General features: G+C 33.7%; 1 non-coding gene across 1 annotated transcript; it reads right to left on the bottom strand.

The window, feature by feature from the left end:
- Nucleotides 1–12,438: 12,438 nt before the first annotated feature.
- Nucleotides 12,439–12,545, bottom strand: LOC125995388 (U6 spliceosomal RNA). The gene has a single exon (XR_007490925.1). It is a non-coding gene; the product is annotated as a U6 spliceosomal RNA (small nuclear RNA).
- Between the last annotated feature and the right edge of the window lie 599 nt (nt 12,546–13,144).

Below are 13,144 nucleotides of genomic sequence, written 5' to 3'. Positions count from 1 at the left end.
TAAATATGTTTATATAGTAGAAGTAATATGTATGATAACTATAACAAAATAAAATTAAACTATTAAAAAGTCTACATGTATGCAATATAAATATTAAGTGAAAGCTAAAATATCAAGTTTATGCTTTAATATCTTTCTATTCTCATGGTTTTAATGTTTTTAATGCTAATGTCCCAACTTACTACTTAGCATGCTAATACATTGTCTCTCATTCAGTTGTCTATCAAACAAATTAATTGCTGAGCCAATAGAGTTCAGCAAAAAGATTAATGGATTCATTTTGCATAAAAATGCATGTGAAAAATAAAAGCATAGAAGTTTCATCATTCATTAAATACTAAGCACTATTGTCACTTATGTTATAAATATAATTCAATTCTGTAAATTTATTTACATGTGCATATTAGTTAAAATAGTTCAATCTCATTTAGTTTTTATAATAGTTAAATGATCTTGATCATGGCAAAAAAACTAAAAAAATTGAAATCACATTTTATTTAAAATGATCAAAAATCTCTCTTATAAGAATTGGCGATGAATCATTAGCATATTTTCTGTCAAAAAAATTTAACTCGGGGCTGGCGAGGTGGCACTAGAGGTAGGGTGTCTGCCTTGCAAGCGCTAGCCAAGGAAAGATTGCCACCGTGGTTCGATCCCCCGGCATCCCATATGGTCCCCCCAAGCCAGGGGCAATTTCTGAGCTCTTAGCCAGGAGTAACCCCTGAGCATCAAACGGGTGTGGCCCAAAAAACCAAAAAAAAAAATTAACTTTCACTGCTTATAACCTAGATCACAAATTTGTGATTTCAAATCTGAATTTCCTTGTTAGAGTTAATAAATGTTCTTAATTAAAATTTCTTGGTAAGCAAAGTGAAAATTTTATTTGAAGGCCTCACCAGCACAGTAATAGTTGCTGAGGACATTAGGCAAAAGGAAGAAGTGGAAAAACCTCCAAAAAACAACAGAAGATGGAAAAATTCTCAAAACAAATAAATAGAAGACAATAGAACTTTGAGATAAATTAAACAGAAACAGCATGTGAATAATTGGGTTCTTATACTAACCAAAGACATTTCAAAAGCAAAAGTCCAGGCCCATATAAATTCACTCGTGAATCCTTTCACATCTTTGAAGAGGACATATTTTCAATCCTTCTCAGGCTCTTTCTGGAAAATGAAAGAAACAGAAACCATCCCAACCAATTACTATGAAATAAACATCATCCTGAAAACAAAACAGAGACAACACAAGAGACTTAAAAGCCAATATTATTGATGAGCAGAGATGCAAAGGTTATCAACAAAATAGTACAAATAGATTTCAACAATTTATCATGACTAAGTATGAGTCATCCCACAGATGCAAAGATGGTTTAACAAAAACACAAACGTTAGAAAATATGCAATATAAACCATATCAGAAAAAAGAATTATAAAAAATTATATGTTCATACTAACAGATGCAGATAAAGCAGTTGGCAAGTTCCAGAACCCATTAATGATAAAAACTGTCAATAAGGTGGGAATAAAATAAACTTTTCAAATACAGTCAAAGCCATTCATAACAAGCCCAGAGCAAAACATTGGACAAAACATTGCTTTTCTTCTGAGATGTGGCACAAGACAAGAATACTCACTCTCGCCACTACTATTCAATGCAGTGCTAGAAGTACTTGTCTTGGCAATTTGGCAACTAAAAGATTTCAAGGGCATCTACATATTAAAGTAAGAAAAAAGTCATGTTCTCACTGTTTGCAGATGAAAGGACACTATATTGATAAAGTCCTAAAACCTTGGGGCCAGAGCGGTGGCACAAGCGGTAAGATGTTTGCCTTGTGCACGCTAACTTAGGATGGACCGTGGTTTGATCCCCCAGCTTCCCATATGGTCTCTCAAGCCAGAAGCCATTTCTGAGTGTATAGCCAGGAGTAACCTCTGAACTTCATCCGGTGTGGCCCCACAACAGCAACAACAACAAAAACAACAACAACAACAAAAATCCTAAAAAAAATCTACAAAAATGTTTCAAGAAAAATAGATGTTAGGATATATCTTAATACAAAATATTGATGACTATTCTCTATACAAATAATTTAGAGAAGACATATTAAAAAACATTCTCAATTGTGCCTCAGAAAATCAAGTAAATATAAATCAAATTAAATTATGAGGTGAAAAACCTATAAAAGAAAACTACAAATCTCTTTTAAGAAATAGGAGAGGACACAAGTAAATGGAATTATATCTCCTGATCATGGATTTGGTTTATTAATATCATTGGAGTGACAATACTCTCCAAAACAGATATAATACATGTACTAGAAATATACAATGCCATTTTTCAAATAAATAAATAAGAGACTAATGAAATTAGTCTCATAGGGAACAATAAACCTCTATGAAGAGCTAAAGTAATCCTCAAAAAAGCAGTGAGGTATCATTTTGCCAAACCTTAACTGCACTATAAAGCAATAATAATTAAAACAGAATGTTATTGGACTAAAGAAAGACCCTCAGAGCAAAGGAAAAACTTGAACATCCTGAAACGGGGTGTCATATATATTAATATATATATTAATCTTTGATGAAAGGACATTAAATACAAAATAGAGCAAAAAAGCCTTCCCAACAAGTGGTCTTGTGAAGTCTCAACTATATTGCAAAATATTAAATTTGGACTTCTCTGAGATCTCATTGACCATAAAATTGGAGTAAAAATAATCAAGTGCAACTAAATTACACTAAGAAGCTTCTGTAATTCAGAAAATGGTAATTCGAGTACAAAGATTCCCCATGAAATGGGAGAAAATATTCATCTGATATTAATCTGATAAGATATATAATACACCTATTAGAACTTAACAAGGAAAAAAATTATCTAATCCAATCCAAAAAAGGGAAGAGATGAACAGATAATTTCCTCAAAGAAAAAATACAGATGACCAAAATGAACACTAAAAAATTGCTTCAAGTGGGGCCTGAGAGATAGCATGTAGGTAAGGCATTTCATGCAGAAGGTTGGTGGTTAGAATCCCAGCATCCCATATGGTCCCCCGAGCCTGCCAGGGGCAATTTCTGAGCGTAGATCCAGGAGTAGCCCTTGAGCAGTGCCGGGTGTGACCCCCAAAAATGCTGCAAGTAATTAATCATGTGGGAGACATAAATCAAACCAACAATGAGATATTATGTCCACCACAGAGACTGGCACACTTCAGAGAAAGAATGACCAGTGCTGGTACAGAATGACCAGTGCTGGTACAGACATGGTGAGAAAATGACCCTCATTTCATTTTAGTGGGAATATAGTCTGGTCCAGCTGTTTGGGGAAAACAAATGGATTTTCCTGAAAAAAAAAAAAAACTAGAAATTGAACTCCCATATGACCCAACAACACTACTTCTAGCAATATACCCTATGGACCCAAAACATAATGCAATAATTCCTCTGCTCTCCAATGTTCAGTATAGCACTATTCTATATACCATTGTCAGAATCTGGAAAGAATCTAAGTGCCAGAGAACAGAGGGGTGGATAAGAAACTGTGGTACTTCTTCACAATGGAATACTATACAGCTGTTAGAAAAACAAAGGAAGTCATAAAATTTCCTAATAAGTGGATAGATAAGGAGAGTATTATGCTAAACCAAATGAATCAGAGGGAGAGGGATAAACTTAGAATGATAGCATTCATTTTTTGTTGTTGTTTTGTTTTGGGGCCACACCCGGCGGTGCTCAGGGGTTATTCCTGGCTGTCTGCTCAGAAATAGCTCCTGGCAGGCAGGCACGGGGGACCATATGGGACACCGGGATTCGAACCAACCACCTTTGGTCCTGGATCGGCTACTTGCAAGGCAAACTCCACCGTGCTATCTCTCCGGGCCCGATAGCATTCATTTTTAGGATTTTTTTTTTTAAAGGATAGCATGGTAATAATATCCGAGGACAACAGAGATGAGGGCCAGGAGAAAGAGTTCCCTGGTAGAAAGCTTGCCACAAATAGCAGGGGATATGCAGTTAGAATGGAGAAGGAACCACTGTGACAATCAGAGTTGAAACTATACATTTTGAAAAAAAACTGCTGAAAGAAAATAAAGAGATATGCATGATACCCATTCAGAAACAATATTACTAACAACAATGTCTAGAAAAAATAATGTAAGGGAGTAAGATAGAGAAAGAGAGAAGAAAAATATCTGTAACAGAGGCAGGCAGGGAAGCAGGAAAGGGAAGACCAGGAGGGAATCTGAGAGTACACTGTTGATAGGAAATGTGCAGAAGCGTACATTTTACAACTAAGAAAATTCAATGTGGGACATGACCTAACAGGAATGTTCTTTTATAATAAGAATGTAAAATTACATAGCCACTTTGGAAGACAATTTGACAATCCCTTATAAAGTTAAATATATTATTACTTTAAGTACAGCAAATTTTATTCTAGGTGTTTGTCAGAATAAGTTGAAAATTATACCTCCCTCTCCCCAAAGCTCAAATACAGATGTTTATCATATTTTTACTAATCACTTTAAATTGGAGGCAACACAGATATCTTTTAATAGGTGACCAATTATAGTACACTCTTACTATTGAATTGAATTCAATGATTGTTTTGTTTTGTTTGGGGGCCTCACCTGCTGGTGCTCAGGGATTATTCCTTGCTCTGTTTAGACATTACTCCTGCAGTCTCTGGGAAAAATCTGGGATTCCAGTGATGAAACCCAGGTAGGCTAAATGCAAGGACACATGCATGGTCCATCCTGCTGTGCTATTGCTCTGTCCCTCTCTATTCAATGTTTGAAATAATTGATAACGAAGTGAAAAAAGCTTTGAAAAAACTGCATACTGTGTAAATTTCATTTCAATGAGATTATTAAAAAGACAAAAAGGCAATAATAAATCTATGGATGCTAATATTACAGGGGTAAATAAAATGAAATCTATAGAATGCGTGAAACTACTCTTTATGGTGTTAGCATGGTGAGACTAACAATATGCATATTTAAACCCACACACTTTACCACACAAATACTGAATCTTGATGTATGCACCACTTAAACCTTTTGTGCATTTAAAAACCATTTCATGAGAATCAAGAATAAAAACTGGATTGTGAAAAATGTTTTTAACTGTATTACAGAGGCATGTAACAGCCTTGCTATAGAGAAGATGAAATATAAGGATCTAATGTAGGCAATTTTGTATCTTAGTAGCAGCTATAAAACTAAAAGGCAAAAAGAATTAGTCAAAAGTGCCATATTCTACTTGATAATTATATTTCTATTTACCATGAACACAGCTGAGTAGCTTAACTAATATAATAGTGGTCCACATGTCAATTGGAAAAGAACAATTAAGTCAGTAGTAGTAACTGGGCTGCAGTGTTGGAGTCAGAAGAAAAAGAGGGGAAATGTTGTCATATGTTTTTAGCTCTTTGTTTTATGCTTTATAGTCAATCATCATAGGAGATTACAGTAGTATTTCAAAAGAAAAAACAAATGGTGGTACACATAACTACAACAACAAAGGGACTCTGTGAATCACAGATACTTCTGATGGAATTCAAATATGTGGCTAATCTTTATTAGGCACACTGCAAATATGTATAAGGAATCTTCAAGGCAACCAAGATCAAGAGAATATCTCGATCAAGTTTAGAAAAAAGAAAAACGTGGGTCTTGTGAATTTACAGTCATATTTTCTTGTGAACTCTTCAGTAGGTTTTTCTCAAAACATTGATAAAAATATCAGGGGCCGGGGAGGTGGCACTAGAGGTAAGGTGTCTGCCTTGCAAGCACTAGCCAAGGAAGGACCCCGGCATATGGTCCCCCCAAGCCAGGGGCAATTTCTGAGCGCTTAGCCAAGAGTAACCCCTGAGCATCAAATGGGTGTGGCCCGAAAAATAAAAAAAAAATCAATGTGGTTAAGCTTTTTTGGTTTCTTTGTCTCATCATTACCTTTTTTTTTTTTTTATTGTTTTAGAAGAGCCTCGGAGCAATTTTAAGAGTGTCTTGGAATCACTGGCTTACTAAATTCTGTGCTATGTTTATTAATAACTAACTAATTGTTAATGTTTTTGTCTTCTGTTTAATAAATAGTTACAACTCAAAAGTAATAAACATATTTTTCATGGTATCTTCCAGAATTATATTTCTCTTTCACTTTATAGGTCTGATTCTTTTATATTTTAAACTGCAAGCTTTCTAAAATTTATGATTTTGTATAATATCAAAGTAGGATCAAGACTCATTTTCATGCCTATATTGATTGTGTATTATGCTGCTATGTTAAATAATATAAAAATGCATTTAGATATGAATATTCATAGAAATGCATGCATTAATAAAAGTGAGAATTAAATGTATATACATAAATTCATTTAAAACTTGTATTTATGGATACATTTTCCTAGAACATGACTCTTTACAACTATAAATCTTATATATCTTGCTTCTATTATTATTCATTATAAAAGTATTTTTATGAAATATCAAAGCAAAGTGATTTACATAGCTATTCCTAAATGAGTTTTATGCATACTATATTCCAACACCAATTCCACATCAGTGTCAGTGTTCTTCTACCACTGTCCTCATGTTCCCTCTTCTCCACCCTATCATGTCTTTTTGACATGCTCAGTGTTAAATTTGGTTGTTATAGTTTGAATTCAATATGCCCTATGATTTTTTCTTCTTACTTTAAGATATTTTGGAGAATCTGAGTCTATATTGAAGCAAACATCATTCTTATTGTCATAATGCTGAGATAATGCTTTAAAAATTCTTGGTGATTTAAACTATGTTGTTGACAAGTTTCCCATCATGTATCCTGGGGTGATTTTATTACTATTTATATTAAAATTATAACACTTAGATAGAACACTTAATATGTTTGAGAATAGATTCAGTTATTAGCATTTCACATGAGTCCTGCCATATTCCTCTATCTCTTTCTAGAATCATTTACACATACATATGTTAAACTTTCTCACATTTACTCTGTGTTGTTTTGTCTGTTTATTTTTCCAACTTTTTGAAAATAACGTAGCAATTAGTTACATTTTTTGGATGAATTTCCTCCTATTAATAGTAGAGTTTCACACATACAATGTTCCATGATCACACCCAGCACTACAGTGTCACAGCATCCTCCATCATTATTTCATGTACCTGCTCCAAGTTTCCACTTCTTGTAATGTATTCAGTTCTGTACACCTGATCTTAAATTCACTTGCTGTTGGATATTTGTCACTCACTTTCTATGTTTATATCTACATGTAAGAGAGATCATTCTCTCTGTCCAACTCTTTGTAACGTCTTGCATTATGATACTATCCTGATCCATTCAAGGAGCAGCAAGTTGCATGGTTTTATCATTTTTTATAATCTATTAATATTCCACTGTGTAAATGTACATCAGTTTCTTTATCTGTTCTTGCACATTAGGGTTGTTTCTAGATTGTGGATATTATGATCATAGGAACACTAATGTATTTTTCAATATGGTATTGACCCTGGATGTATAGGACAAGAAGTGAAATTGCTGGGTCTTATGGATACTCAATTATTAGTTTTATTTAGAAAGAGTTCATAGTTTGGGCCCAGAGACATAGCACAGCGGCGTTTGCCTTGCAAGCAGCCGATCCAGGACCAAAGGTGGTTGGTCCGAATCCCAGTGTCCCATATGGTCCCTCGTGCCTGCCAGGAGCTATTTCTGAGTGGACAGGCAGGAGTAACACCTGAGCAATGCCAGGTGTGGCTCAAAAATCAAAAAAAAAAAAGAAAAAAAGAAAAAAAGAGTTCATAGTTTGTTCTAAAGGTTGAATCAGCCAACATTCCCACTAGTGTAAATAAAGGTTCCTTTTCCCTCCACATCCATGCCAACATTTGCTAATTTTTTGATGTGTGTCAGTCAAACAATGCTATGAAATGAAATCTCATTGTGGTTTGATTTGCATTTCCCTGAAAGTTATATAAATCATTTTTACCATGCCTGTTGACATTTGACTATCCTTTGTAGAATTTTTTTTTCTCATATATTCCCCTCATTCTTTGATGACATTTTTTTTCTTGTCAACTTTTACAAGTTCCAACTCCTATGTGACATTTCTCCCCACCGATGTCCTCAGGTTCTTTCTCAACCTCCAATCTGGCTCTTTTGCTGACACATAACAAATTTAGTTAGTATTGCATGCTCCAACAAAACTTAAAAGAATTACAAGTAGAATTACAAGAAAGCAAATCAATAAAATGAATAATAATCCATCACTTTGTGATAATTTATTACTATATGATTTTAACCTACATAAATTAATAATTTCAAATAATGTAATAGAACATGTCTATTCATGTTTACATAAGTAAGTTTTTAACTGTGGTATATAAGATAGATTGCATTAAATTTAATTTTAATTAGATCTCATTTAATTAAGTCTCATGTGGTAATAAGCATGTATTTTCTGTCATTAATTTACTCTTTGTAATTTCAAAAGAACACTTTGTCTTTTTGTTGTTATATAGCAAGTTTAGTATTATAAATTAGAAATTGCCAGATATATCAATATTTTAGTCCTGAATTTAGAAAAATATAGAAGTCCATTTCTATCTGTGAAACTTTGCTTGTCTATCTGTATTTCTGTAACTGATAAACATTATGAAACATGTTATAAGTATAGATTTTAAAAGCCCTTGTGAATTGGAACCTCTTTGTAAACACTACCTTTCAGTTTTTAACTGAACAGGATTTTATTTCTGAATGATAAGAATTGTGGAAATATTTGTTTTAAATACAAATGAGTCAGCCTTCAAATATTTCATCAAGAGACTATACCTTATAGTTGGATTATAAAATAATAAAAAATCTATCTATTGTTTTAAATTCAGTGTTATTTATAATAAACCAAAAGCTTACTTTTATAAAAACTTGCATGTGTAAGTCAGAAGCTAGCATAATATGAACAATGCACATTTTGCATTGTCTTTGATAGAAAGATCTGATAGAGAAAAAAACAAGTAAAGTTATATAAAACTATATAGATAAGATTAGAAAGTTGTAAAAAAATTCTTAGCAGAGTCTAAAAAATAGTGAGGGATAATGGTTATAGCAAGAGGTAAAATGAATTGTATAAAGAAGCTTAGAAATTCATCAAATGTTGGGGACTGTGACTTGTTTGAGGCCATTTTGCTGTTCTTTCTGCCATAATCCAGCCTTTCACCTAAAGGCTACATGCAGTCTTGCTGTAAGTTCTTGGGCCAAAGAGAAAGGAAAATGCAGCTGCAAAGTATAATTAATCTTTTAGCCCGGAGGAGAGCAACACAGCCCAGTACCATTCCCAGAAATGAGGCCTTACTCCCTTAACCATATCCCTGAGTTAACAAGACATTCATTATTGTGTATGCTACATTGTCTGTTCAAGATCACTGAGGCAAGCACATCTTGCACCACCTCCTGATAGTCAAGCAATTAGGAATGCAGCTAGAAGGTCACTAGAAATTTCCATAGCAACAGCACGTTCATCATAGCTTGAAGGTCATCCAGCCCCCTAGCCCACTGCCCACTTCCTTATTTAGAGAATGCCTAACTTTCTTTGTTCCTTGAAACCTGAAATATATCCTTGCCTTGTATGGGCCTTCGCGCCAAAAGTATGACTGACATCACCTTTGTACTGCCCCCTTCTCCTTCACTATATAAGAAGGAACTGTAGCCCAATAAAGATACCCTTGAACAGTGAGACGCTGCCTTGGGTCTTTATTATTAACCTCTCTCAGATTTTTTACAGGTGTGGTTGCTCTTCTACTCAGCAAAATAGGAGTGCGGCTGTCTGAGAAGCCCTCCCAGCTAATTCCTGCTGGCCGGGTCCCCCCTGGGGGGGCTTCAGGACCCCGCAATCAAATAATTAAAAGAAATTTTTGTATATAGAAGAAAATATCCACAATAAATGTTAAGTATATATTCCTTATAAGAAAATATATGTGTCAATAATTTTATTTAGTTGCACACAAGAGTTAAGTTACTGAAAGATAAGCTAAAAATGAAATATTATGTTTGCAAGAATATAATCTATGTGTTCCTTATGGGTTTGGAAATAAAATTATTTTAATTTTTGAGGCATGAGCCGGAGTGGGGCGCCAAGTGGTAAGGAGTTTGCCTTGCCTGTGCTAGCCTAGGCAGACAGACTGAGGTTCCATCCCCTGGCGTCCCATATGGTCCCTCAAGCCAGGAGCAATTTCTGAGCTCATAGCCAGGAATAATCCCTGAGTATCACCGGGTGTGGCTCCAAAAACAAACAAAAATTTTTTTTGAGACATCACACCTGAATATGTAAAATTAATTTCATATTTCTTCAAGCAAAAAAAGTTTTGGAGATAAAATTTCTCATTGTAAAGGTCAAATAAATGTTAAGGTCCTATATTAAGGTCTTGTTAGGTAAGGTGATGTTTAGTGATGATTTCTTCTATATGAAAGTGCTCCAAGATTTGTTGCAGTTTTATTGTTTACTCTATTTATTATATTCTGATATGCAAAGAAAAGAATATGTTTGAAGAACATGTTTTATTTCATGCAATGATTTTATGTCATACATACAAAAAAACATATATTTGTTAAATTTGTTAACACGTAATACACTGACAGTTGAATTTTCCTTTTGAGAGCCACTAACTCATCTCAGAATATTCCTTCTGTATCTCACAAATCAACATTTGAACATGACTTTTTGCATGAACTATCACTGCCTCCCTTTATGATTCTTCCTACATGATCCTTATACAAAAACAAACCAACAAAACCAGAAATTGATAATTACTTAAAGACTAATCTTGTAAATAAAAACGAAGTTTGGCTGTTACTTATACTCCACTACATTTTAATCAGATCCTTCCTTCCTTCCTTCCTTCCTTCCTTCCTTCCTTCCTTCCTTCCTTCCTTCCTTCCTTCCTTCCTTCCTTCCTTCCTTCCTTCCTCCTTCCTTCCTTCCTTCCTTCCTTCCTTCCTTCCTTCGTTTCCTTCCTTCCTTCCTTCCTTCCCTCCTTCCTTCCTTCCCTCCCTCTCTTTTCTTTCTTTCCTTTTCTTTCTTTCTTTCTTTCTTTCTTTCTTTCTTTCTTTCTTTCTTTCTTTCTTTCTTTCTTTCTTTCTTTCTTTCTTCTTTCTTTCTTTCTTTCTTTCCTCTTTTCTCTCCTCTCTCTCCTTCCTTCCTTCCTTCCCTCCCTCCCCCCTTCCTTCCTTCTTTCTTTCTTTCTTTCTTTCTTTATCTTTTTCTTCTTTCTTTCTTTCTTTCTTTCTTTCTTTCTTTTTCTCTTCTTTCTTTCTTTCTTTCTTCTCTTTCTTTTCTTTCTTTCTTTCTTTCTTTCTTTCTTTCTTTCTTCTTCTTTCTTTCTCTCTCTCTTCTTTCTTTCTTTCTTTCTTTCTTTCTTTTCTTTCTTTCTTTCTTTCTTCTCTTCTTTCTTTTTCTTTCTCTTTTCTTTCTCTCTTTCTTTCTCTCTTTCTCTCTCTCTCTTTCTTTCTTTCTTTCTTTCTTTCCTTCTTTCTTTCTTTCTCTACTTTCTTACTTTCTTTTCTTTCTCTTTCTCTTCTTTCTTTTTCTTTCTCTTTTCTTTCTCTCTTTCTTTCTCTCTTTCTCTTCTTTCTTTTCTTTCTCTCTTACTCTTTCTTTCTCTCTTCTTTCTTTTCTTTCTCTCTTTCTCTTCTTTCTTTTTTTCTCTTTCTTTCTCTCTCTTTCTTTCTTTCTTTCTCTTTCTTTCTTTCTTTCTTTCTTTCTCTCTCTTACTCTTTCTCTTTCTTTCTTTCTCTTTCTCTCTTTCTTTTTCTTTCTCTCTCTTTCTTTCATTCTCTCTCTCTCTTTCTTTCTTTCTTTCTTTCATTCTCTCTTTCTCTCTTTCTCTTTCTTTCTTTCTTTCTTTTTTCTTTCTTTCTTTCTTTCTCTCCTCTTTCTTTCTTCTTTCTTTCTTTCTTTCTTTCTTTCTTTCTTTCTTTCTTTCTTTCTTTCTTTCTTTCTTTCTTTCTTTCTTTCTTTCTTTCTTTCTTTCTTTCTTTCTTTCTTTCTTTCTTTCTTTCTTTCTTTCTTTCTTTCTTTCTTTCTTTCTTTCTTTCTTTCTTTCTTTCTTTCTCTCACTATGCCTCAGAGTTCTTAGAGGTTACTCCTCTCTAAACTCAGAAATTATGTCTGGCAAATTTAGGGGATCCTATGGAAATCAGGAGGCAAAATCAGGTTGGCCACTTGCAAGGTAAACATGATGGCTGTGCTATCTTGCTCCAGTTCCTATAATCACATTCTTTTCCAAGCCAATGGATATAGAATGCTTCTCCTTGTTTAATCAAGAAAGAAGAGGAGAACCTTTAGAAAAATTAAAAATTACACTCTCAAAATATTTTCATCAAAATTGGCTTGTCACTTTTCTGGGGTTTTTTTGTTCATCTTCTGAAATATTTTAGAAATTGATATATTTTTAATATAAAACGCTTCATGAATTTGCATATCATCCTTGCGCAGGGGCCATGCTAATCTTCTGTGTGTTGTTCCAGTTTTAGTATATGTGCTGCCAAAGCGAGCACTAGAAATTGATATTTAGAGCTTGCTTATATTTTATAAATTTGAATAGATTTCATGTCTTAGTTTACAGTAGAATATCCTTAATATGATAGTTTCTCATGAGCTTCTTTAGTAAAGATGCCATCTGAAAAAATACTTGAATCAGACCAACTATTTGATTAATCAACTGTATAGATTCAATATTATTTATTTGCTTAAGGATATTTTATACATATTTTATTGGGACTTAGGAGGATCTATTGGAAATGTGTATTACATCAAACATTTCTAGTTGTTTTTCTAAGTGACATTGTTCTACATCGCCACAATTTCCCATGGTAAAATAAACCATTGAAGGCAAAAGTCTCAGTGGTATTACATTTTTCTATCACAAAGATTTTCTAAAATTGCTTTGAATTCAAGACACAAACCCATTTACTTTGAACTACCTCTGTTTATTTTATAGAATTATTCTTTATCTGTGTGTTAATTGGAAATATAAATTGGGTTCTTCATTGTGATACATACATGCCTCAGGACAAATTCTCTTATTCATTTAGTACTTAACTTTTTAATAGTAGCAGACAGGCATAATTTTCTCCCTCAGAATCCTAATATCTTT

Source organism: Suncus etruscus, chromosome 17, assembly GCF_024139225.1.
Source record: "Suncus etruscus isolate mSunEtr1 chromosome 17, mSunEtr1.pri.cur, whole genome shotgun sequence".
In the NCBI taxonomy this organism is placed as follows: Eukaryota; Metazoa; Chordata; class Mammalia; order Eulipotyphla; family Soricidae; genus Suncus; species Suncus etruscus.
This window is presented reverse-complemented; position numbering and strand designations above follow the sequence as displayed.